This window comes from Schistocerca americana, chromosome 1, assembly GCF_021461395.2.
Source record: "Schistocerca americana isolate TAMUIC-IGC-003095 chromosome 1, iqSchAmer2.1, whole genome shotgun sequence".
Classification (NCBI taxonomy): Eukaryota; Metazoa; Arthropoda; class Insecta; order Orthoptera; family Acrididae; genus Schistocerca; species Schistocerca americana.
The window spans coordinates 1,161,893,489-1,161,919,086 of NC_060119.1; the positions used below are offsets into that span (position 1 = coordinate 1,161,893,489).

General features: G+C 42.5%; 1 protein-coding gene across 1 annotated transcript in view; it reads left to right on the forward strand.

The window, feature by feature from the left end:
* Positions 1 to 3,723: 3,723 nt before the first annotated feature.
* The window catches only part of LOC124597792 (3 beta-hydroxysteroid dehydrogenase/Delta 5-->4-isomerase type 1), a 239,250-nt gene continuing 217,375 nt past the window's right edge, over positions 3,724 to 25,598 (forward strand). Inside the window, exon 1 of the mRNA XM_047135961.1 lies at positions 3,724 to 3,813. The gene's annotated coding sequence lies outside the window, so the exon portion shown is untranslated. The remainder of the gene's footprint in view (positions 3,814 to 25,598) is intronic.

Consider the following 25,598-nt stretch of genomic DNA (forward strand, 5'->3'; position numbering starts at 1 on the left):
ATAACTGCCATCTGGTTTCTGTACAAATTGTAAATAGCCTTTCGCTCCCTGTATTTTACCCCTGCCACCTTCAGAATATGAAAGAGAGTATTCCAATCAACAATGTCAAAAGCTTTCTCTAAGTCTACAAATGCTAGACGTAGACTTGCCTTTCCTTAATCTATTCTCAAAGATAAGTCATAGGGTCAGTATTGCCTCACGTGTTCCAACATTTCTACGGAATCCAAACTGATCTTCTCAGAGGTCGGCTTCTACCAGTTTTTCCATTCGTTTGTAAAGAATTCGTGTTAGTATTTTGCAGCTGTGGCTTATTAAAGTGATAGTTTGGTAATTTTCACATCTGCTCACAGCACATTGCTTAATATCAGTTTCTTGTTTGCTGATGTATGAAGCCTAATTTTTTTATTATCTGTGATAATTGTGGTTTAGTTGTTCTTCCTGTGCTAACCGATGAACTGTTCGGACGTGAGACGTGTGAGGCCTGTAGAGAGAAAACCTGTAACTATGTATTGTTAATTATTATTTGAAAAATAGATTCGCTATTATCTAGACGTGGATTTGTATTCATTTCAATTGTAATCCAGTCTAATTAACGTTTTTAAGTGTTAATTTTCAGCTCCGCAATTAGGAACGCAGCCATTAGCGCTAGTAACTTACAGCGGAGTTTGCTAGTAGCTGGTATAAAAATATGAAACATTTTTCATTGAGAATAAATTTAAACGCTAAAGAATAGAGAACAAAAGGCTTAAAGACTTTTATCTGAATATATTAACTTGATATAAAAGGAATCGAGAATAACAATAGACAAATTGACTATCGCCTGTCTGCCGCCATCTTAGTAAAAATATCTCCGCGGCAGTTTTGAATCGAGAATTTTAACAAACGTAAATGTTGTTAGATATAAATGAATGGAAATAAATGTGCACCGGTGGTCCCGAATCTACTTTAAAAGACAGAATGCAACTCAGATTGAATCTTTAAAAATAGTGCTCACAGCACGTTACGTAATATCAATTTCTTATTTGCTGATGTTTGAAGCCTAATTATTTCGGACGATTTACATTAAATATTTTAATAGGAGACGTACGTCCGTGTTGTGCGCGGTTAGTATTTTGTGACTAAATGTTCCTTTTGCTAGAGGAAAGTGCTTCCATCTTAAGTAACAGTTGCGTAAAATCTGATAAATGACATGCAATTTAGTGCCACTCACACGACTTTTCAGACAACATTTCTACACAATGCCAAGAGGAGATTTTTTTAGCAGAGTGGCAAATATTAGCCGGGATAATAATTTTTGAGATCAAACGAATTGTTACGCTGACAATAGGTAACTGATTTTATATTTTTTCATCTACCTGAAATATCATTTATAAGTAATTAAAGTCAGGAAATACTATAAACCGGTTCCGCCACAATGTCCAACAATACTCCTGAGTGAATTACGTGTTCCCCCGTCTCATTGTATGCTGGTATCTCCAATACTGGCCAACATGATTGTTCTGATGGTCCACGTATTACAGGGTGGCTAGGCAAAATGTTGCGTGGCCGAGGTGACCTCTAAATCTTTCAACACGGTACAGTCACAGGTCAACAGTATTGTGGCACTACACTCCTTTCTCGTGTGCGTCTTCCGAGGGTTGCATTCGGTCTTGACTTCGATTTTGTGGATGCCAATGCGCGTTAGCATCGAGGAGGTCTTGGAACGAAAGGATATTTGGCGAATCGACTGGTCTGCACGTTCGCCCGACTTAAATCCCATCGAGCATATGTGGGATGCATTGGGAGACGTATTGGAACACGTCCACATGCGTCATCGACCATCCAACAGTTCACTACCGTGCTTGTGTATGACTGGAATGCCTTACCACAAGAACTCCTTACCAACATTGCAGCCAGAACGGCGGCACGTTGTAGAGCATACATTCCGCCCATGGTGATCACTTACCCTGTTAAGGGGACCTGGACGTGAAATGTCTGAAATTTTCGAAAACATTTTTTTTGTCACCATCTGAAAGACAATTTTATCCCGTTTCAAAAAAATTTATTTTTTATCTACTTTTCAGTTGCTGATTTGGTCTTAAACGCTCTTCGAACAAATGTCTGCAAACCAGCCACGCTCATGCGACAGGCAAGGAATATCACCATAAGCATTTCTTTCCTGCCACAGTCATGGAAACAATAAAGCCATAATACAGCGACCTTGCAGATACAAAATTACTTAGGAAATGTCTACATGGCCGTGCACAAAACCCTAATGAGAATTTAAACAGCTGCGTGTGGCAACGATTACCAAAAACAGTGTTTGTTGGATGGACAGTACTCAAAATGGGTGTGATGGATGCTGTCATCTGTTTCAGCGATGTTGTAATCAGCAGGACGAAAGTAATGGACAAATTAGGCATCCAGTCAGGAAATAATATGATAGCTGTTCTGACTGCCATAGATCGTCAGCGACTAGTTGAAGCTGAAAGGGCTGTGGAAGCCACAACTAAAGAGTCCAGAGTAAGGAAAAGGCTCCAGAAGAAGTGTACAGAGGCTAAAGAAGCAGCTGCCCAGCAAGATTATGCTGCTGGAATGTTCTGAAAGAGGCATACGGTGGGTCAAAAACACTGTGAACATTCTTTTCTCATTTTCTCGAAACTACTTTTTCAGAATATTAGGTACATATAACTTCACAATAGTATTATTCATGTCCACAAAATTTCTCTCAAGTGAAGAATGGGGTAATATCTTTGTATTATGCCTAATACATCGCAGAAATTATCTGTGTTTGTCATTCTGCATATAATTTTAGCGGTATTTTTAGACAAAGTAGTAATGTGGTACAATAAGGGTTTTTCTATTTCCTCAGATATACTCCAAACAACAAAACGAGAGGCATAATGTGTTCCTATGAATGTTGACAGCAGCCTGCCACAGCTTGAATGTTATTAGACTGATGATGGACCAGAAAATGGTACCAGAATGGGAACGTGTATTATAAAAACATCTATTCGGCAAAATACTGTAATTCTTAAACTGTAACAGATATTTCAATAAATTTCCTTTTATAGCTTGATTTAATGTCATTAATTGTCGGTAAAAAATCACAACTTCCTCCGCATTGTAGATCGAGAATAATGTGCACTGAGGGCGAGGTATAAAAATGCAACCCGTTCACCTCCAGGTCCCCTTAAAGGCCATGTCGTGCCGTACGTAATGTGCAGGGGTCCATCTTGAATCGCGGTGACTTCTATGTAATTGATATCTTTGAATAAAAGTGTCATTTCTATTCGTCTTAGTGCGAATTTGTGTGAGTTACCTTTTGTACTATGCTGTCGCAGTTCTTTCAATGTATGGTCCATGTGTCATCGAGCTATGTACTTGGCAGAGAACACATCATGCGAAATTTACTTTCGTCCTTAAGCGTATATTCCTTGAAAACTAATGGATCTGTAACACTCCCTTCGAGTGCTTTAAATTTTCAACAATGGAAAGTCGGTCGTAATTGAGATCGTGCAGGATGGCAGACGTGTCTGATAGCGCGCAGACCCAGACAGAAGACGAAGCGCCGTCGGCGGCTAAGTGAGCCGCACAGTGCCGTTAGCGTGGTTAGGGCTGGCTACCGCCTTTCACCGGTGCGACACCCCACCCCGCTCCTCCCACACACTTTCCGAGGACACTGGCCGTGCCGTCCGCCGCTGCTTGCGACAGGTAGAGAGGCGCGTGCTGTCCGCCGGGCCGCAAATAAACACGCGACCGCCGTGCTGCGAGCCCCAGTGCTACCGGGGAAGCAGTCCAGTCTAGCGCAGTCTGCACACCACTGGCACCAAGGTATGTCCACCAAGCGCGTCTCTAGCGCACTGGTTAATTAGATTTACTGACTTCATCAACTTCTTTTCTGAAATACCGTACAGTGTTGGCATCAGGGTCAATACAAAGTGGGTGTTCTGCATGGGTTATCACGTTTATCTTGATCATCACAAATAACTATTTGACCAGAAAAAATGCACCAAAAATGTTTAGTGGTGCTGAATAATTAAAAAAATGCTGTAATAATAGAAAATTTTAGTGAAAAGAGGGGAATCAGAAAGAGAGTCCCACAGGGTTCAATTTTGGGTCCACTGATATTCCTTACAAATGTGAGTGACCTCGCATTTAACATTTAACAAGCAGACTTGGTACTTTTTGCAGACAATACTAGTAGTACAACAAACCTCATTAGAGAGAAAGCACCAGAAGAAAATTTAATGAGGTTTTTTCAAAGAATTACTCAGTGGTTCTCTGAAAATGGACTTCCCTCAATTTTGAGAAAACACGTTATATTCAGTTCTGTACAACAAATAGAGACATAGCAGCAGATGATGTAGCACGTGAACAGAAGTCAATAAATGGGACAGAATGATCCAAATTTTTTGGTGTACACATTGTTGAAAACTTGAACTGGAGGAAGAATATTACTAAGCTTCTCAAACAGTTAACTTCAGCTACTTTCGCTCTTCGTGTGATTGCGTCTTGGAAAGAAGCAAATTAATCCCCTGAAAAATTTTAGATATTTCCACTCAATAACGTCTTATGGAATAATTTTCTGGGGTAGCTCACCACTTAGAAACACAGTACTGATTGCATGAAAGTGATCGGTAAGAATAATATAATGTGTTCACTTGTGTAGGTACACCTGCTGGGAGTTAGGCATTTTAACTGCGCCGGCACAATACACATAATCGTTAGTGAAATTCTTCATAAATAATCCATGAGACTTTGAGAAGAACAGCGATCAGAAAGAAGTTCACTGTGCTGCGACAAAAATTTCTGATCATTTGCCCAATAACATAAAAAGTCTTATAGGTAACATAGCAAGTTTTAAATCTAAGTTAAAAACTTTCTCGTGAGAACTCCTATCCCATCAGGGAATACCTTTCTTTGAAATGTAGTTGTGTGAATAAGGCTACAAAACAAAGAGTTCAGTGATGTTAACACTAATCGTGTATATGTGCTTGTTCCTCATCATTTCGATAGTAAAATCGTTTAAATAAACTATAGAGCATGTAACTAACTGATTAATTAACTACCAGGCAGACATTAACCAGCATGATTGTCTTTCTTGTAATTTCGTTTGTTACGAAGATATAAACGGCACTACAACTTTTTCAAATAGCACCCCACATTTTTTTATTTCGTAATCCACTTCCTCTCCTCAAGAACCTTTGCTACATTTGACAGTAAACAGAAGGAAACAGAAGATGGATGTGTTGCCTCTAGCGAACGCCTGTCCAGGGTGACTCGTGTAAACCTACTTAGGCAGTGACAAATACTATCGAGCTCGCCGCTTTTTTCATAAATCCGAGTTCGACTACGAGCGCTCGATCTATCTCGTATCGAGTCCTTCGTATAAAAAGTCCTTTGTAAATTACAACCTAAAATTTTACGCAGTAAAAGTTAATTCTTATGTAACATAACAGACATTTCTGGTTACGACATACGACTGTTTGAAATTCTGTCTCAGATTAGTCATTTCATTTATATTTAATACATCAGCTCTCAGTGCGTAATTCAAATTTTTGCTTTTGGTTTCCCTTTTATAAGACGTTTTTTGAGGGATGACTTCCAAGAACTAGTCCACCAAACGAGAGAAATACTCATTTCATTTTGACATTTTTTTTTTTGTAAAAGCCTCTTGAAGCAGTTGAGGTATTTTAAGCGAAGATGTCAATAATACCTCGATTGTGACAGATAGTTTCACTTAAAAGACAAGGTTTTATTTGCTATTAATTAATTAAAACATCGATAAACATATCGACAGCTCTCGTAATAATTAGCGAAGACAAAAACTAGGTTCAGTTTCACAAGGATCTGATCAAAAGGTACTGTTTGGTAGACATCACAGTAATATTCTGTTTAGTTTTTATTTTGTCATTTTTCCACTGATTTTTGTTTATGTATGTTTTTAGTACTTGCACATCACTTTTAGCCTGGTTCATTCAGTATATTATAAACACGATCTGATGCGTACAGAACTGGTAGTTTAATGAGAGACTCATATTGTCATTTATACGCACTGAATTATCAGTATAATTGGCCATCAACATACTTTAAAATTATATGAAAGAAAATTTAAGTCAGAAGACAGACTGCTAGTCTGACGAGTGACTCAGGTGACGCCATGGCACGGCGCAAGGCACCATGTTAAAAGCAGGTCCTTCGGTTACGACGAGTGTAGCACGTAGAGGCTTTGACAGTTACAAATGAACATATATTTAAAACTGCGCTGTATTGTCTTTTCCTAGTGTGAAAGTGGCAACTCCGATGCAGCAACTTAATCCCACCTCATTCGTGAAGGTATAATAAGGGGAGCTGTCATGACGTCATCAAGTTGGAGCCGACGTCCGCCATGTTACTTGCCCCAAACGTTAGGTTCTGGTGGCAGTGTTTTGATCAATAATACCTGTCTGCGTCATTTACTGTGTAGTTATAATTCTGACTATCGTCTAAACTGTACAGGGATCACATTCACTCGTAAGTGGACTAGTGCCAGCGATGTTTTCTTTTATGTACATGAATTTTGATTGAGCTGTCTGCTTTTACTGTAGTGGTTTTACTTCTGTGGTTTAACTTTAGGTTTCCCATTAGTCCAACTCGAAAAGCTTTCTGTTAACGCTGTGAGAAGCAAAGACTGGAAACCGACGAACCGTAGAAAAATACACTACTGGCCATTAAAACTGCTACACCACGGAGATGACGTGCTACAGACGTGAAATTTCACCGACAGGAAGAAGATGCTGTGATATGCGAATGAATAGCTTTTCAGAGCATTCACACAAGGTTGGCGCCGGTGGCGACACCTACAACGTGCTGACATGAGGAAAGTTTCCAATCGATTTCTCATACACAAACAGCAGTTGACCGGCGTTGCCTGGTGAAACGTTGTTGTGATGCCTCGTGTAAGGAGGAGAAATGCGTACTATCACGTTTCCGACTTTGATAACAGTCGGATTTTAGCCTATCGCGATTGCGGTTTATCGTATCGCGACATTGCTGCTCGCGTTGGTCGAGATCCAATGACTGTTAGCAGAATATGGAATCGGTGGGTTCAGGAGGGTAACACGGAACGCCGCGCTGGATCCCAACGGCCTCGTATCACTAGCAGTCGAGATGACAGGCATCTTATCCGCATGGCTGTAACGGATCGTGCAGCCACGTCTCGATCCCTGAGTCAACAGGTGGGGATGTGTCCAAGACAACAACCATCTGCACGAACAGTTCAACAACGTTTGCAGCAGCATGGACTATCAGCTCGGAGACAATGGCTGCGGTTACCCTTGACGCTGCATCACATACAGTAGCGCCTGCGATTGTGACTCAACGACGAACCTGGGTACACAAATGGCAAAACGTCATTTTTTGGATGAATCCAGGTTCTGTTTACAGCATCATGGTGGTCGCGTCCGTGTTTGGCGACATCTCGGTGAACGCACAAACGCACATTGGAAGCGTGTATTCGTCATCGCCATACTGGCGTATCACCCGGCGTGATGGTATGGGGTGCCATTGGTTACACGTCTCGGTCACCTCCTGCTCGCACTGACGGCACTTTGAACAGTGGACGTTACATTTCAGATGTGTTACGACCCGTGGCTCTACCCTTCATTCGACCCCTACGAAACCTTACATTTCAGCACGATAATGCACGACTCCATGTTGCAGATCCTGTACGGGCCTTTCTGGATACAGAAAATGTTCGACAGCTGACCTGGCCAGCACATTCTCCAGATCTCTCACCAATTGATAACGTCTGGTCAATGGTGGCCGAGCAACTGGCTCGTCACAATACGCCAGTCACTAATCTTGATGAACTGTGGTATCGTGTTGAAGCTGCATGGGCAGCTGTACCTGTACACGCCATCCAAGCTCTGTTTGACTCAATGCCCAGGCGTATCAGGGCCGTTATTACGACCAGAGGTGGTTGTTGTGGGTAGTGATTTCTCAGGATCTGTGCATCCAAATGGCGTGAAAATGTAATCACATGTGAGTTCTAGTATAATATATTTGTCCAATGAATACCCGTTTATCATCTGCATTTCTTCTTGGTGTAGCAATTTTAATGGCCAATAGTGAACGTCCTCAGTATTTTTGGGAAGAGGACAGAGGCTGAACATCAGTTTGGTCAGTCCGTATTTTTTAAGGAAAGCACTGGATTACGAAAGCAGCCTTGTCACATTATATACTTCTCTTCTCGATTATTCGAAATGCATAGCAATAAATAAATAAATAAATAAATAAATAAATAAATAAAAGGCTACAATAACGAGGCCATGTGTGTCGTGTTACGGGATGGAAAATAATTTAAGGCCCGAAAAAGTCTGAAGACACCCTCATGACGCTGTTTTATTCACGAAAGCACTGTAACATTTTTTACTTAAAACAACTGCTCTGTGCACACGTCAGAAATTAAGAACTAGAAGAAATAGTAAACAGTAGTCTGTTGATGTTTTGGGGCATCTAACATGGCGGATCTGGCTTAGAGCAACGTACAGTGTGAGTCATCAAACCTCGTTACACCTAAACAATTTCATTTATCTTGTTGCTTGTGCATGGAAGCTAAATAAACATTTCTGCATAGGTTTTGTTCATTACATCCAACCTCAACTATTGTTTCAAGTGTAAGACAAAGCCCTCGACCTACACCCCTCTAGAAAAATGCTAGCAACCTGAAATTTATTCACAGGACGTATGGATTTGGGATTCTACATTGTTAGTGGGGTACGTATCAGTTCCAATTCCAATATACATAGGCAGATCTCAAGGCCACTCTTCAAAGGCAACGTTAAATCTTATCCAACGACGTTACTGTTTTTCTTACCAGTTAGCTATACCAATTCTGATACAATATTCTCAAACCTAACCTTACTTGATAATGAAACGTGATTCTACAACGCTAGCGGGCGACCTTTAGATCTGTTGACGTTACGATCCCGCGTGGTCAGTGCTAACGGACGTTCCGCTACTGTGGCGTCCTTGCTGATGTCGCTGTAACACCTTAAGCTCAGTATTTCTCTCTCAGTTGCGATCCACCTCACGCACTACGTAATCGCAAATCTCGGAACACCCATTGCACATGGTAGTTGTGTCTTTCGAATTTGTTTTCGTTATTTATAAGAGTTGTATTCTAGAAGGATAGCAGTGAAAGAGATAGGTCTCGCGAGAAGTGTTAAGCTGGAGCGGGAGGTTCAAATGGCTCTGAGCACTATAGGACTTAACATCTATGGTCATCAGTCCCCTAGAACTTAGAACTACTTAAACCTAACTAACCTAAGGACAGCACACAACACCCAGTCATCACGAGGCAGAGAAAATCCCTGGAGAGGGAGGGCGGGGGGGGGGGGGGGGGAGGTGGGCGGGGGGGGGGGGGGTGCATGTGGGGGCGGGAGGCGACAAAGTGAAATTCACTGTGAAATGTGTTGTCAAGCTTGTTGTTGTGCAGCCCCCATGTATTGTCAGCCTTTGTTTGCAGGATTACACATCTCAGCATTTGTGACATGCATGAATGTTTTTTATATGTAACTTTTCGTGTAAGCTTCGTGTGGCAAGCGTTTATAGTACTTATTCAAATCAAATTTATCGCTAACCACTCACTTTTGCGACCGTATTCGTGATTTACTGCCACGAAGATCACAATTCGCAGTAATTAACTGGGGCACTAATCTAGTGATATGGAAGCGATATCTGCGATTCCTCGAGAAAATGTTATAGGCCCCTGCTATTTTTGATCTTTATAAGCGATTTAGGAGACAGACACTAAAGCCTGAGCTTTTTTAAAAAAATCAAACTCTCATGTACAAAATAAGTTGAAACACCTCATTACTTTACAAATGAGTTAATGTGTTAACTATTTGACTTAGAGCATGTAAGCGAGAAAAAGTTTAAGTAAAAATTTGGAATTATGCTTTTTGGGAAGCCGTTAAGTGCCCCCATTGCCAAACATTGGATCAGTACAGTGCGGAAATCTGTCGTTCGTTTAAAACAAAAGCTAGAGTTTCTCGCATCTCATTGTTTATTATGTCTGATCTTCTTAATTATGTGCTGTACAATGAGGTAATTCTGCAGATCATTCAATGGTGTATGTGAATACTGTCTGCATTTGTGTTGCGAATAGAATCAGTTTAAAGAAGTAATAAATAAGAACGTCAATCTAGATGCTGAAGTTTTACGGTATGGACAGCGAAAATGTAGTGAGCGATAAACTTTTCCTTTCGACATTTTGTGAGTGTATGTGTGTATATGTGTGTGTGTGTGTGTGTGTTTGTGTGTGTGTCTAGGAGAGAGGGTTGGCAGAGAAGGAAGGAAGGAAGAAAGATTGGGTTTAACGTCCCGACGACATCGAGGTCATTAGGACCACAAGCTCGTGTTGTGTTAAGGATGGGAAAGGAAAATCGGCTGTGCCCCTTCAAAGGAACCATTCCGGCATTTGCCTGGTGCGATTTAACCTAAATCTGGATGGCCGGACCCGGTTTTGAACCGTCCTCTTCCTTAATGTGAGTCCAGTGTGCTAACCACTGCACGATCTCACTCCGTGGTGGCATGGAGGCAAGGTTTAGTAAATGTTTGAAATTATGTGCAGAGTTTGTTGGAAGACGCCAAGTGCTCTCATTCTCAAATACTGGAAGAATAAAGTCTGAGTAATTTGCACGTCATGAGTTACGTTTCTTCAAGACACACAAACACACACACACACACACACTTTCTAACTGTCTTACTGTGTTAAATCTTTTACATAACATTATAATTCTTAATCAGTGGATTATGCACTCAGTCTTCAGGTCACAAGTGGCCCATCGGGACCATCCGACCGCCGTGTCATTCTCAGATGTGGATGCCGATAGGAGGGGCGTATGGTCAGCACACCGCTCTCCTGGTCGTTATGATAGTTTTATTTGATCGGAGCCGCTACTATTCGGTCATGTAGCTCCTCAGTTGGCATCACGAGGCTGAGTGCACCCCGAAAAATGGCAACAGCGCATGGCGGCCCAGGTGGTCACCCATCCAAGTGCCGGCCACGCTCGACAGGGCTTAACTTAGATGATCTGACGGGAATCGGTGTATCCACTGTGGCAAGGTCGTTGCCAATCAGTGGATTATGGCAGACTTTAATTTTTTAAGTTCGGTCAACAATTACATCAAATATTGAAAATCAAGTTTTTTTTGCCCCGTAAGTCGTCAGATAGGCAACGTAGGCAAGATGCAACTGGAACTTTGCCCTCGGTTAGCCATTTAGTGATAAGATCTGATCAGCTCCCTTACGTCGTATGCAGATGATGTCGGTTACTGTCGACTAAAGTCATCAAAAGATAAAAACGAATTGCAAAATGAGTTTAGACAAGATATCTACATTGCGCAAAAAGTGGAAAGTGACCACAAACAATACAAAGCGTGAGGCCCTCCATTAAAATAAATTAAATTTTGGATAACGATAAGTCAAAGAAATTCAGAGGTTGTCGATTCAATTAAATAGACAGATATTACAGTTACGAACAACTTACTTGGTATTTGGCAAAGAAAATGTTGTGGGTAAGGTTGATCAAAGATAGTGTTCAAATGGTTCAAATGGCTCTGAGCACTATGGGACTTAACTTCTGAGGTCATCAGTCCCCTAGAACTTAGAACTACTTAAACCTAACTAACCTAAGGACATCACACCCATCCATGCTCGAGGCAGGATTCGAACCTGCGACCGTAGCGGTCGCGCGGTTCCAGAGTGTAGCGCCTAGAACCGCTCGGCCACCCCGACCGGCAAAGATTGTGTTTTTTGGCAGGATACGTATTGTTAGAAGGTGCAACAACTCTGTTAGAGAGACTGTCTACATTATGTTTGTCAGTCCTCTTTGTCGCAATGTGAGTTTCTTACCAGGTAGGATTGACAGAGGACATCGAAAAAATTCAACGAAGTTTAGGTCGATTTGTATTATGGCGCAATGAGCGAAAGAATGCCACGGGCGTGGTAATCGAGTCGAGGGGGCAGTTACTAAGCCAAAGGCTTTTTTCGTTGCGATGGAATCTTTTCACGAATGCCAACATATTTTGTTAACTTCCACGAACATAGAGAGAAAACATAGATCGCACGGGAAGGTTTTTGTTTTCATTTTTCTTATGAGCACCTGTTCAGCAGATGAGGTGTCTCACAATAACCAAAATGAACAAGTGCTCATAGCTCTTAAGGTATGCATTTTAGAACCCGTGTTTGCTGGATATTTTTTTCTTGTTTCGGTCGCTACTACCACCTTTCAGAATATGAAAAACAAAGAGCTTGCAATAGAAGAGATTTGTTTCACAGTATCGAAGATGAAGTAGTGCTCGCCGGTTAGGGTGGCCGAGCGGTTCTAGGCGCTACAGTCTGGTACCGCGCGACCGCTACGGTCGCTGGTTCGTATCCTGCCTCGGGCATGGATGTGTATGATGCCCTTCGGTTTAAGTAGTTCTAAGTTCTAGGGGACTGATGATCTCAGAAGTTAAGTCCCATAGTGGTCAGAGCCATTTGAACCATTTTATGGAAGTAGTGCTCACTGATCCTAAGGTCAGCGTTTTGATTCTTTTGCTTCGAATGATAGTTCCTGTCATGTCCCTGAATATTGACATTCATCCTGCGAGATCCTGTATAAACTCGTAGGCGATTTATGCATTCAGCACAAGTAGAATTCGCTATCTGACAAACAAAAGCTGAACGAAGCACAAAATGAGCGTAAGGAGAGCAACGAGAGAAATGTTCAGTTACTTTGACAGTAAAATTTTATCATCCGATTTGACTAAGAACTCCAAGACGAGCTGATCTTAAGGAAAATCAGTAAGCGGTTCGAAATCAACTATTCAGTCACTCAGTGACCATACTGGCATCGAATGGAAGGTACTAGAGTAACGCGGAAATACTGAATACGGTCTTCCGAATTGATTCACCGCGGAAAATCGTAATACAGTCTCTCATTTACATCTTCGTACGAACGTGGAAATGGCAGATATTGAAATAAGCCAGTAGTGGAAAGGCATCAGAACCAGATGCGGTACCCGTAAGATCCTACAAAGGTAATGCGAAAGAACTTGCTCCCCTTCTAGCAGTATTTTATGGTATTTCGCTGGAGCAACGAAGGGCACCTAGCGACTGGAAGAAAGTACAGGTCATTCCCGTTTTCAAGAAGGACCTTAGAAGAGATACACATCATTGTTGGCATGTGTCGTTGACGTCAATCTGTTTCAGAATTATCGAATATGTTTTATGTTCAAGAATTACGACGTTTTTTGGGAAACAAAAATCTCCTCTATGAAAGTCAACATGGATTCCTCAAGCAGAGATCTTGCTGAACTCGGGTCGCTCTGTTCTTCCACGCAATCCATAACGCTGTAGAGGACGGCGCCCAGGTTGACACCGTGTTTCTTGACTTCAGGAAGGCTTTTGACACCGTCCTGAATTGCTGTCTAGTGAAAAAATTACCAGCTTACCAAGTTTCAGACTAGATTTGCAACTGAATTCAGGAATTCCTTGCAGATACAGCTCAACATCTTGTTCTTTACGGAACCAAATCGGCAGATATGAAGGCAATTTCCGGAGTACCCCAAGGAAGTGTGCTAGGGTCGTTACTGTTTACAATATACATAACCTATGAAGCCATTGGCAACTCTTTAAGAGTCTGCAGAGATGCTGCGGTTGTCTATAAAAAAGTAGCAACGCCAGAAGCCAGTATCCGTTTGTAGAATGGCCTATAGAGGATTGATGAATGCTGCAGGCAGGCTATGCCAGTTGACCCTGAACGTAAATTAATGTAACGTATTGCGCATACGTAGGCTGAAATCTACTACCGTATAATTACACTATCAATGACTAACTGCTGGAAACAATATCGACTGTAAAATATCTATGAGTAACTATCCGGGGCTACCATATGAGGGATGACCAAATAAAACAAATAATAGGAAAAGCAGATGCTAGACTGAGATTCATAGACAGAAACTTAAGGCAATGTAATTCATCCACGAAAGAAGTGGCTTAAAAGGCGCTTTTTCGAACGATTGTTGAGTATTGTTCATCAATCTGTGATCCTTGCCAGGTAGGACTGATGGAAGAGACAGAGAAGATCCAACGAAGAGCGGCGCGTTTCGTCACGGGATCGTTCGGTCGGTACGAGAGCTTTACAGAGATGCTCGATAAACTCCAGTGACAGACGGTACAAGAGAAGCGTTGTGCATCACAGAGAGGTTTACTACTGAAATTTCGAGAGAGTACTTTCCTGGAAGAGAGCGGACAACATATTAATTCCTCCCACATACATCTCGCGAAATGATGACGATGAGAAAATTCCGTAAATTAGAGCTAATAGGGAGGCTTACCGACAATCATTCTTCCCATTCGCTATTCGCGAGTGGAACAGGGAAGGAGGGAATCAGTTAGCGATACCAGAAGTACCCTCCGCCATACACCGTCAGATAACTTGCGGAGTATTGATATATATGTATGTTTAGGGGACAAACCTTGAGTCTGCACTGCCCATTTATACAGAGAAACTTAAGTGCTATTTACACGGAAACAATGAGTTGCGAAAGTAATTCCCTGAAACCAGTGTTTTAATGCTGATGTTTGATATTAATAGGCTTCGATTGGCCAAGAATACCCTCTTTGCTAACAGTAGTCTCTTCTTTAACTCTTTCTTACTTCAACCGTCGTCTATTTCATTGCTTCCAAACGTAGTCTTTTCGAAGCAGACGAAGTGAAGCAGTTGTTCTGTCACTTCGTCTTCTTCGTTGTTCCCAGTTTTTGTTTTATGTTTACCGCTAACCTCATTTCTGCTACTCCCCATAACTTTTAGCAGTGATTATGCAAGGCGAAAAAAGGTTCTATAAAAAGAAACAGCTGCTAACATCCATAACTACAGACCTTGGGAACAGAAAAAGATTCGTAAAAATCGGTTTGGGGCACAGCTCTGTGTGTGACCGAAACACCGCTGACAGGGATGAAGTTCGGAGAAGTTCTGGCACTCGAGTCATTTGCTTTCAAAATGTAGTGGAAGACAGCATGGATGATCCTCTGCACAAGCACTGTGCATGGGAAGCTCCCGCATCTTACTTTGGACTGGCCCCAGTTTTCAGAACAGTTTAGGTATTTCTTAGGTGTTATATTGTTGGCCTTACATCGGAGTCGTTCTGTCGAATACTTTTAGCTACGAAAGCTAACATTTTATTTATTTTGTTCACTTTTTGGTATGGTGGTAGGCAATGACCAGCTGTCGAAACTCCGATTCATCGTATTTCACCTGTGGTGAATGGCTCTGAGCACTATGGGACTTAACATCTGAGGTCACCAGTCCCCTAGAACTTAGAACTACTTAAACCTAACTAACCTAAGGACATCACACACATCCATGCCCGAGGGAGGATTCGAACCTGCGACCGCAGCAGTCTCGGGGTTCCGGACTGAAGCGCCTAGAACCGCACGGCCACCGCGGCCGGCACCTGTGGTGAGATCGGCTTTCTGACACTCTCATGTAAGCCACTCATATTCGCATGTTGATTTCAGGGGGAGCAAGTAGTAAGTACACTCACTCACCGAGGGTTCTTCCTACTGAATCACTTTTAAAATTCTTGGAGAAATGCATCATAGACAAAAAATGGTTCAAATGGCTCTGAGCACTATGGGACTTAACTTCTGAGGTTATCAGTCTCCTAGAACTTAGAACTACTTAAACCTAACTAACCTAAGGACACCACACACATCCATGCCCTAGGCAGGATTCGAACCTGCGACCGTAGCGGTCGCGCGGTTCCAGACTGTAGTGAATAGAACCGCTCGGCCACCTCGGCCGGCGCATCATAGACACTGTGCTGTCTTACAATATATTTCTTCACAACCGGTTTCGATCATGGACCATTCTCACAGTGGAAAAACATGTCATACATGCTATTTAACCAGAAAAGTAATCGCCATTGCTGCCTTGAAATGTCATAAATGATACTTAACGCCGTAACACCGGCTTAAACAAGCAGAAAACATTGAAAATATGAAAACATGTAGCAGCAGTAAGTGCACAGCACCATTGGTGAGGCGCAATACCAGTGGGTTAACAAACAAGTCGCTCAAAAACCATTTCATGGAAATAAATATTTCATTAGTGACTGGTTGCAGTTATCTTTATGTACGCTTAAGAGGCAAAGAAACTGGCACACCCACCTAATATCACGTAGGGCCCCCGAAAGCACACAGAAGTGCCGCAACACGACGTGGCATGGACTCGATTAAAATCTCAAGTAGGAGGGAATTGACAAGTTGAATCCTGCGGGGCTGTCCATAAATCAGTAAGAGTAACGAGGGAGTGGAGATCTCTTCTGACTAGCACGTTGCAAGGCATTCCAGATATGCCTACTAATGTTCGTCTCTGGGGAGTTTGGTGGCTCTAGCGGAAGTGTTTAACCTCAGAAGAGTGTTTCTGAAGCTACTCTGTAGTAATTCTGAAAGTCTGGGGTGTCACATTGTCCTGCTGGAATTGCCCAAGTTCGTCGGAATGCACAATGGACATGAATGGATACAGATGATCAGTCAGGATGGTTACGTGTGAATCACTTGTCAGAGTCATATCTAGACTATCAGGGGTCTCCCATCACTCCAACTGCACACGCCACCGACCATTACAGAGCCTTCATCAGTTGAACATGCAGCGTCTATGGATTCATGAGGTTGTCTCCACAGCTGAACACGTCCATCCGCTCGACACAACCTGAAATGAGACTCGTCAGACCAGGCAACATGTTTCCAGTCATCAGTAGTCCAACGTCGATGTTGACGGGCCCAGGCGAGGCGTAAAGCTTTATGCCGTGCAGTCATGAAGGGTACATGAATAGGCCTTCGGCTCCGAAAGCCCATATCGATAATGTTTCATCTAATGGTTCGCACCTGGACACTTGTTGATAGCCCAGCAATCTGCTGCAATTTGCAGAAGGGTCGCACTTGTGTCACGCTGAACGATTGTCTTCAGTCGTCGTTGGTGCCGTTCTTGCAGGATCTTTTTCCGGCAGTAGCGAGGTCGGAGATTTGATGTTTTACCGGATTCCTGAAATTCACGGTACACTTGTGAAATGTCGTGTGGGAAAATCCCCACTTCATCGCTACCTCAGAGATATTCTATCCCATCGCTCGTGCGCCGACTGTAACACCACGTTCCAACTCACTTAAATCTTGATAACCTGCCATGTAGCAGCAGTAACCGATCTAACAACTGCGCCAGACTTTTGTCGTCGCCGGTCGCAACGCCGTACACTGCCTGTTTATATATCTCTGTATTTGAATACGAATGCCCATACCAATTTCTCTGGCGCTTCAGTGAACATTCAATTAATATACGGTCTCGGTATTCAAAAATTTGCATATTAAATATGCTTAAACTTAATATGAAAGATTTCATCAGTAGTGCAGTGAGTATTAATTGTTCAGTTAGTCCATAAGAAATCTTCACCCTTGTCGGGAGTGTTTAACCGTCGGAGAAACAGTGCCGTACTTGTGTTTGACTCATCTGGTGTTTACGTCTCTCTTTCCGTTGTCCGGCCCGCTTTAATCAGATGGGCACGTGGTTCACAAATTACTTGGGCTTTGTGGTCGTTTATGGCGTGAGAGGTCACGAGGTCCCGCTGAGGCTATCGCCGCGAGGTGACCCACTGAAGGCCGCGCTTCTGGACGAACGAGAGTCTGCACGTGCCGGCGTTGTCGAGTTTTATTTAATTTCTGGCGGGGAAGGAGGTTTCTGTTCTAAGGTCATTGTGCTCGGAGGATCAATGTTACAACACAACGTGACCGTACTCGATAACAAGGCTATTTAGGGTCCATATTTTGGCTGTCAGAATCAGCGGTAGTAAGTATGACGCGGAGGTCCGTGGAGCATGTGGCACTATGAGTCATTTGCCGTCGAAGTGAACTGAGAGATAACACGGAAGAGCCCTGTAGTGTGCGTGGGAACATCCGGAATCTTCCTTTGGACTGGCGCCAGTTTTCCTCTTAATGCAGACATTTTACAGGTGGCATAATGTTTCCGAGTCTATTCGAGTACTGTTGGTTACGAAAGCTCACATTTCTCTATTTTACTCACTTTTTGGTAATTCTGTTGACGATAACAGCTGTCAAGATACTGAAGGGAGGGAGATTAGAGGTTAACGTCATTAGACACGGAGCGAAAGCTGGGATTACGAAAAGAGAGGGAACGAAATCGGCCGTGCCCTTTTCAAAGGAATCTTCCCGGCATTTGCCTAGAGCGATTAACAGTAATTACGGAAAACCCAAATATGGATGGCCGGACGCGGATTTGAACCGCCATCCTCCCGAATGCTAGTCCACTGTGCTAACCACGGCGCTACAAGGCTTGGTCCCTAAAGCTGAGTCATCAAATTCAGCCTGTAGTGACAGAGGATTTCTCACCACACTTATACGAGGTGCATTCAGGTTTTTTTCTTAGGGTTGGAAACAGATAGAAACGTGCGGTTTCTTTTAAAATACGCACGCACTCGTTGTGAATGCTTGGAAGAGATGGCAGCACTGTACGACACATAAAACCACAGCGGCACCGGCGAGAGTTGGGACTGTTGTTGATGAATTGCCGATATATTCATTTACGTGGCTTGACACAGATTGATATTAATCTCCAGTTTAGTGATACATGTGGTGATGATGTCATGGATGTGCCTAATTTGCGTTCATGGAAGCGTCAGTTCAAAGAATGTAGAACACGTCAGCTCAAAGAATGTAGAACATCGTACGTCAACATCGGCCTCGCACCAGCCGGCTAGACGACTTGATCAAGCAATTGGAGAAAGTTGTTTTGGAGGATCGCCGAATGAGTGTGGGGCACATCGCCTCCAAAGTTGGCATTTCCGTGAGATCTGTGAACACAATCCTGCATGGAGGCTGAAAATGCGAAAAGTGTTCTCGAGGTGGGTGCTACGAATGCTGGTGTATGACCAGAAGAGTGTGCTCGTGACATTTTGCCAGGCAATGTTGACACATGATGGGACTTTATTTTCATATATTTTGACAATGGGTGATCCTGAAACGAAGAGCCAGTCAGCTCAATGAAGCACACGCACTCACCACCAAAGAAATTTCGGGCAAGCGTCAGTGATGGTGGACATGACGTAATCCTAACTCATTGGTTCCAAAGGGCACTGTGGTGACAGGTGCTTAATACCAAGAAATTTTCGAAGAACAAGGTCCTAACAGAAATCCATGAAAAATGACCAGAAAAGGCTGCAAGTGAGCTCTTTCACCGAGCAAGGCACCTGGGGATAGGGCTAACGCGACGCTGTAGTTTCTTCGTGACAGCAAGTCTGACGTGATTTCTCGTGCTAAATAATCATCTGATCTGACTCCCAGTTCCAAACACACTTTCCGTGGTCGCAAATTCCTAGCCGTGCCGCTATTGCGTCAGCGTTTTTCCAGTGGCCTAACCAAACTCCTAAAGAAACTTTCACAGCCGCTCTGGAATCACGGGATCGCCGTTGTGAGGAGATTACAGCGAGAAATGACACAAGTTTCACAGTTTTCGCGTGATTACTTTGAGGAAAAAAATCGGATTTGTTATAATCTGCATGCGCCTAGTATATGCACATATATTTCGCAAGAAGTATGTAGTAAGTAAAGTTGATCACAAGCTAGAAGTTGATACCACATTACTTTACTAGATGTAATCGTGTTGGAGGTGGAGATTGCAAGGGTCCCAGGTGTGTTCAGTCAGGAGGATTTAGTGGTCAAGACGTCAACGTGAGTTCGCTATCATGCTCGTCAAACCATTGTATCAGGATTCTGCCGTTATAACACGGACAGTTATCCTGCTCGCAGATCCCATAGCCCTCGGGGAAGACATCAGGCATGAAGGGATGCAGTTGATCATTTCACGTAGACCATAGTTCATATTGCCTTCGGTTACTACCACAGGTCCCATGGAAGCCCTGGTGAATGTCCCTCATACATCCCTCGCGGACCTGCAACCATGGCGTGGGGCACGTTTCGTGCAGCTGATCGCATAGATGATGGAGTATCTGAACACGGCCGTCGACCTGCTGTAGCAAGAAAAAGCGCTTCATCCAACCAGGTGAGACATTTCCATTGATCCACTGCTCAACCTCGTTGATCCTGTGCCAACTGCGATCGTAACTGATGGGAGCACGTAAGGGTCGTCTGCAGTAATGAGCAACACGTTGTTGTCCAATCTTGGTTTCTCCGTCCATCGACTACTTTCCATGGATGCTTGCGACAGAGACGGTCATTCCCAGGGGTCGGGCCATAGCTGTTTTCCCTTAAGCCAGCGGACTTTCCTAATTGCGGTCGATGTTGTCGCAATTATGGCTCCACTTGTACAAGACATAACGGGTGTATCTGCACATATATCTGCTGGTGACTGAGGACGGTATACTGAACAACATTACACTAGGATTTACGCCATTTTCTGACTAATAGTTATAGCTGTTGGCAGTAGAATATTTTACTTCCACGTACTTATAAGCCCCTGAGAATCAAAGTGGTCTACGTCAAAATAATTAGTTTTTGAGTATATATAACTCAGTTTATTCACAATTAGATTAGGTTAGATTAATTATTCATTCCATAGACCCACAAAAGAGGGGATCCTCCTGGGTGTGGAACATGTCAGATAAACAAATAACATAAATGTAATTAGAAAAACTTGAGTTTCATTAATTTTAATGATCCTCAGTCAATAATCATTAAAATTATGCACATGAATGAAAATTAAACTTCTAATATTTATAGGTTTAATACTTACATCTGCATTCATTAAATCTATCATTCACACAGTGGCTAGTTACTTGGCTATTGCAACCAAGTATTGCCAAAAATTAAAGTAAATTATTCATTTCAATGATCCTCAGTTAAGAACAGTCAAATTATGTACAAGATTTAAAATTAAACTTGCACTATTTACAGACTTAAGACTTACATCTGCTTTCCATACATCCATCTTTCACGCTGTAGGTAGTTACTTGGCTGTTACAACCCAGTATTGTCAAAAATTAAAGCATAATAAATTTTCATTAAAATGGTCTACTGCACTTGTTGAGAAATTCATGGATGGAATAGAAGGAGTTGACCACCAACAATTCTTTTAAATTATGTTTAAATTGTGCCTTGTCTGAAACTAAACAATGCACGGAAATTTGTGGTGGAGAGGTTGTATAAAGATAACTCTCACCGGAGCCGCTTGAGAGCGCGAAATGCATTCTTCCTCTGACGCCAGAGTGAAATGCGCTCGCGGGGGTAATGGTATAAAGCAACGGGCAAGGCCACGCGGTCGTGTAGTTCTGTGTTGCTTATTTACGGTCTAAAATAAAAAAAGGCGTTGCAACAGTGCTAGTAAGTATTAGCAATACTGTCTTTCTTTAGATTTGTGTGGTGCTGGCACGGTAGCTCAGCGTGTTCGGTCAGAGAGCTGGTGGGCCTCTGATAAAAAAAAAAAAAAAAAAATAAAAAAAAAAAAAAAAAAAAAAGAGGGAAGGAAGGATCAACAAACGACCTTGACCGGATGTCACGTGACGTCCGCAACGACCAAACACAACGATCAACAACGAACAAAATGCAAAAAACAAAATAAAAAATAGCTGGTCAGCGCGAGAGAATGTCAATCGTGAGGGTCCGGGTTCGATACCCGGCTGGGTCGGAGATTTTCTCCGCTCGGGGACTGGGTGTTGTGTTGTCCTAATCATCATCATTTCATCCCCATCGACGGGCAAGTCGCGGAAGTGGCGTCAAATCGAACAGTCTACACATCAGGAGGCCCTAGTCACATGACATTTACATTTTAGATTTGTAATATCGGTTGGTTTTATGTACATTTGGGATGAGACTACGGCATCAAAGGTTTCCAAAGAAGTAGGTTCCTGCCTTCTAAAGCATGTAGAATTCCATGCCTATGATCCTCATCACGTAACAGCATACAGTGACGCAGCAACTGCTCAAAATCAGAATTCTAAACTTGCGCTAATTTGGGTAGAGATTGTAAAGAAATAAAAAAATGAGATCCAAAAGTTTATGTTGTCGGGACACTCCTTTCTACCAAACGACTGGGATTTCAGAGGTATCGAGACAAAATCAAGAACCGCCCTAATTTTCATTACTTATCATTGGTATTATGTCATTCAAAAGGCAAGGAGAAAACAACCTTTTACCGTTTGTAGAATGTCCCTTAATGACTCCGTTTCAACGAAGGAGCTAGAGAAAAGTGTGATTTAGAAAGAATACCACGCAAAACGAAAAGCTGAATTGGCTTCACGTTCGATGGCTTCGTTTCCAGAACGACTGCCCACATCTCGTTTTCCGCAAAGAATCTCTTGATGCAGGAAACTCTTCCAAAATTTTGGATATTACAACGTCATATCGTGCTCGTGGCCGTCCTCGCTTGTCTAGTATACAACTCATCCCACTCAACAATGCTGCGCGACCTGTCACCGAGGCAGAGGAGGGAAGACACGATGACACTTTTTCCGTGCATCGCTCCGGTGCAACACGTTTTCTTCAACCAACTGAGAACTGCAAGTTCGGCTCAGGAATCTGGTCCTGGACGTGTTGACCCTTTGGCGGAGGAAGATGATATGGACGGTGAAATAAACAGGCTCTTGAAATATCAGCATGACAAGGATTACATTTTATGGAATTTCGACATTTAGAAACAATAGTTTATTTATAATCCATAGATGAAGGCACTGCTGAACTATTAGACAGACTCTGTGGGTAGCGTTCTAGTAAAATGGCTCTGAGCACTATGCGACTTCTGAGGTCATCAGTCGCCTAGAACTTAGAACTAATTAAACCTAACTAACCTAAGGACATCACACACATCCATGCCCGAGGCAGGATTCGAACCTGCGACCGTAGCGGTCGCTCGGCTCCAGACTGTAGCGCCCAGAACCGCACGGCCACTCCGGCCGGCAGCGTTCTAGTAATTAACAAGAATAAAGCAATTATTTTGACTCAATTGTGACAGAAAAGTATGTAAGGGGGGGGGGCAATAAATGCAGACTCACATTTACTGTATCAAATTATGTTTATATTTTATAAATAAATTGCAATTATGGGGATTAACAGACAGCGTATTCCTTCTCTGGTATTCAACTTCACCAAAACGTTTATAAGAAGAGTGGTACAACTTTTGATTTACACCACTTTATATTTCAGTAGGGGGATAGGCTGGTTCTAGGCGCTTCAGTCCGGAACCGCGCGACTGCTACGGTCGCAGGTTCGAATCCTACATCGGGCATAGATGTGTGTGATGTCCGTAGGTTAGTTAGGTTTAAGTAGTTCTAAGTTCGAGGGGACTGATGACCTCAGATGTTGAGTCCCATAGTGCTCAGAGCCATTTGAACCATATGATAGGAGTAGTCCACTTAGTGGTGTAATAAGGACCGTGCAAAAAACATGAGGTAGTAAATTATGTGACGTGTTTTTGGGAAGGGTGTTCGACGCAGAGAAGAAACAACCAACACACTGATATGTGTGCATATTAGGGCACCACACGTAAAAATATCTGCAATTATACCCATTATGCCCCGTATTCTTTCCGTACTGAGTAATGCGCCTGCAGCGCCGCTGGGTGGCCTTCAGTCTCAAGTCGGGCTCTGGTTATAATTTTTTGATTCATCAGTGCTAAATTACAATTTTGGCCTCATTAACTTGACGAAAGCAAATCTGGAACACGGGCGATATCAAGGGAAATTTTTAACGAAGTGTGGTATCCATAATCTTAAATCAGCTGTCAATAAGTCGACTGTCTCAGTGCCAGAAAGAGAGCTAGTAGATGCTGAACAGCTGTATGTAAGGTGTCTTTGGAATCTGAAGCTTTATTTTTACGTCAGGAAGTCATAAAGCTACAAATCAATAGTAGACACAGAGACTGAAGTCCAAGCTCCAAGACGAAAGTAATTATCTCCAAGAACTGCACGGGAAACATGTAAACGACTTTAGTCTGCGTAGCACCGATTAGCATGCACCGAACAACTAGTATTCGCTTGCAGGTTTGCATGCAGACACTGTGGCGTTACTGAAAGCGGTACGAGGTAAGGTCATTGCGATGAGGAAGTACCGGACGTACATTCTGAAAGAGCCACGAATGTGTGATAGCTGCAGTGAGCGTGAGGATAAAAAAAAGACGCTATCACACTTTACGTCCGGATAAAACGACCCTGGCAGTCGGCCGCTGTGGCCAAGCGCTTTTAGGTGCTTCAACCTGGAACCGCGCTGCTGCTACGGTCGCAGGTTCGAATCCTGCCTCGGGCATGGATGTGTGTGATGTCCTTAGGTTAGCCAGGCTTAAGTAGTTCTAAGTTTAGGGGACTGATTACCTCAGATGTTAAGTCCCACAGTGCTTAGAGCCATTTGAACCGTTTGAAACCCTGGAATCCACGGTATATTTGAAAATGCATGCTGAGGTCGCCAGAATAATCCCCCAGAAGTTGGGACAGCAATATCAGTTAACGGAAGACTTTGATCCATACTACAGACACGATCATTTTACTGTTGTAGAAAAAGAATAACTCAGAATTTACTGGAACCTCATTATACAGCAATAACTGGTAAAGCAATCCTTTGTAGTCGAACTGGCATAGCCGCGATTTACAAAACTGAGCAGGTCGCTCTTGTAATAATGATCCGTTGTAATCGACCTGACAGCGATGAGTGAAGATCGGCACGTCGCGTTCCACATAAACACCGCTGTGGCCAGCACCCCGAGTTTCAGACATATTTATATGTTCAAATTGTGATGTCTTATAATGAAGAGAATTAAATGCTCTATGTGAAAGATGAAGTGCCTATAACAAGTTATTCCAACGAACACATTTTAAACCAAAACCTTGACATTCTCCTGTAAGCTGAAATGTGCCTCAAGTTGTTGAGCCAACAAAGACGTCGAAATACATCGAATGCAGACAATGTGTTAAGTAATGGAAATTACTTAATTAATCTTTATCTCAGTTTTTATCTTACTAAAAATTCAAATGAATAATTTGCTAGGTTTGCTACAAAAATTAACTACTCAATACGAATATAGAGGTTACAACCTGTACAACAGTTCGTTGGGTTCTTGTATAGGATAGTTACCTTTACGATAGCTTGTTACTTAACCGTTATCACTATATCAGTATCATGCAAAATGGGTATGCCAATAAATACTAATAATAAAAAAATAATGTCACGGAAACATAAGAAATTGCTCTTATAATGCTAATTTTTATCCCTTGATACTCATTTTCTTGACAGAAGTCGTGTTAATCGAAATACGGGAGCACTAAGTGGAGCCTCTAGATTCAATAAAAAAATTGAGAACGAGACTATAATTTTTTGCCTACTCTACTATCAAATGTAAACTTTGTTTTTGCGGCAGTCACATTGGAGATGTCAGTAAAACGTAAATTAATTTCTAGAGCGTGATCATTTTCAACGCGACGGAGAGCTAAATGATTATTACACGTTTGGTAGTATCTGGGTTGTCTTGTGCAGCCAGTTGCATAAACGATGCACTGAACGTTATGTAAAAGTGCGGTACACCTTGAGCTAATCGCTGAAATGGCGACCGAATAACTAGTAAGTATTCACACTG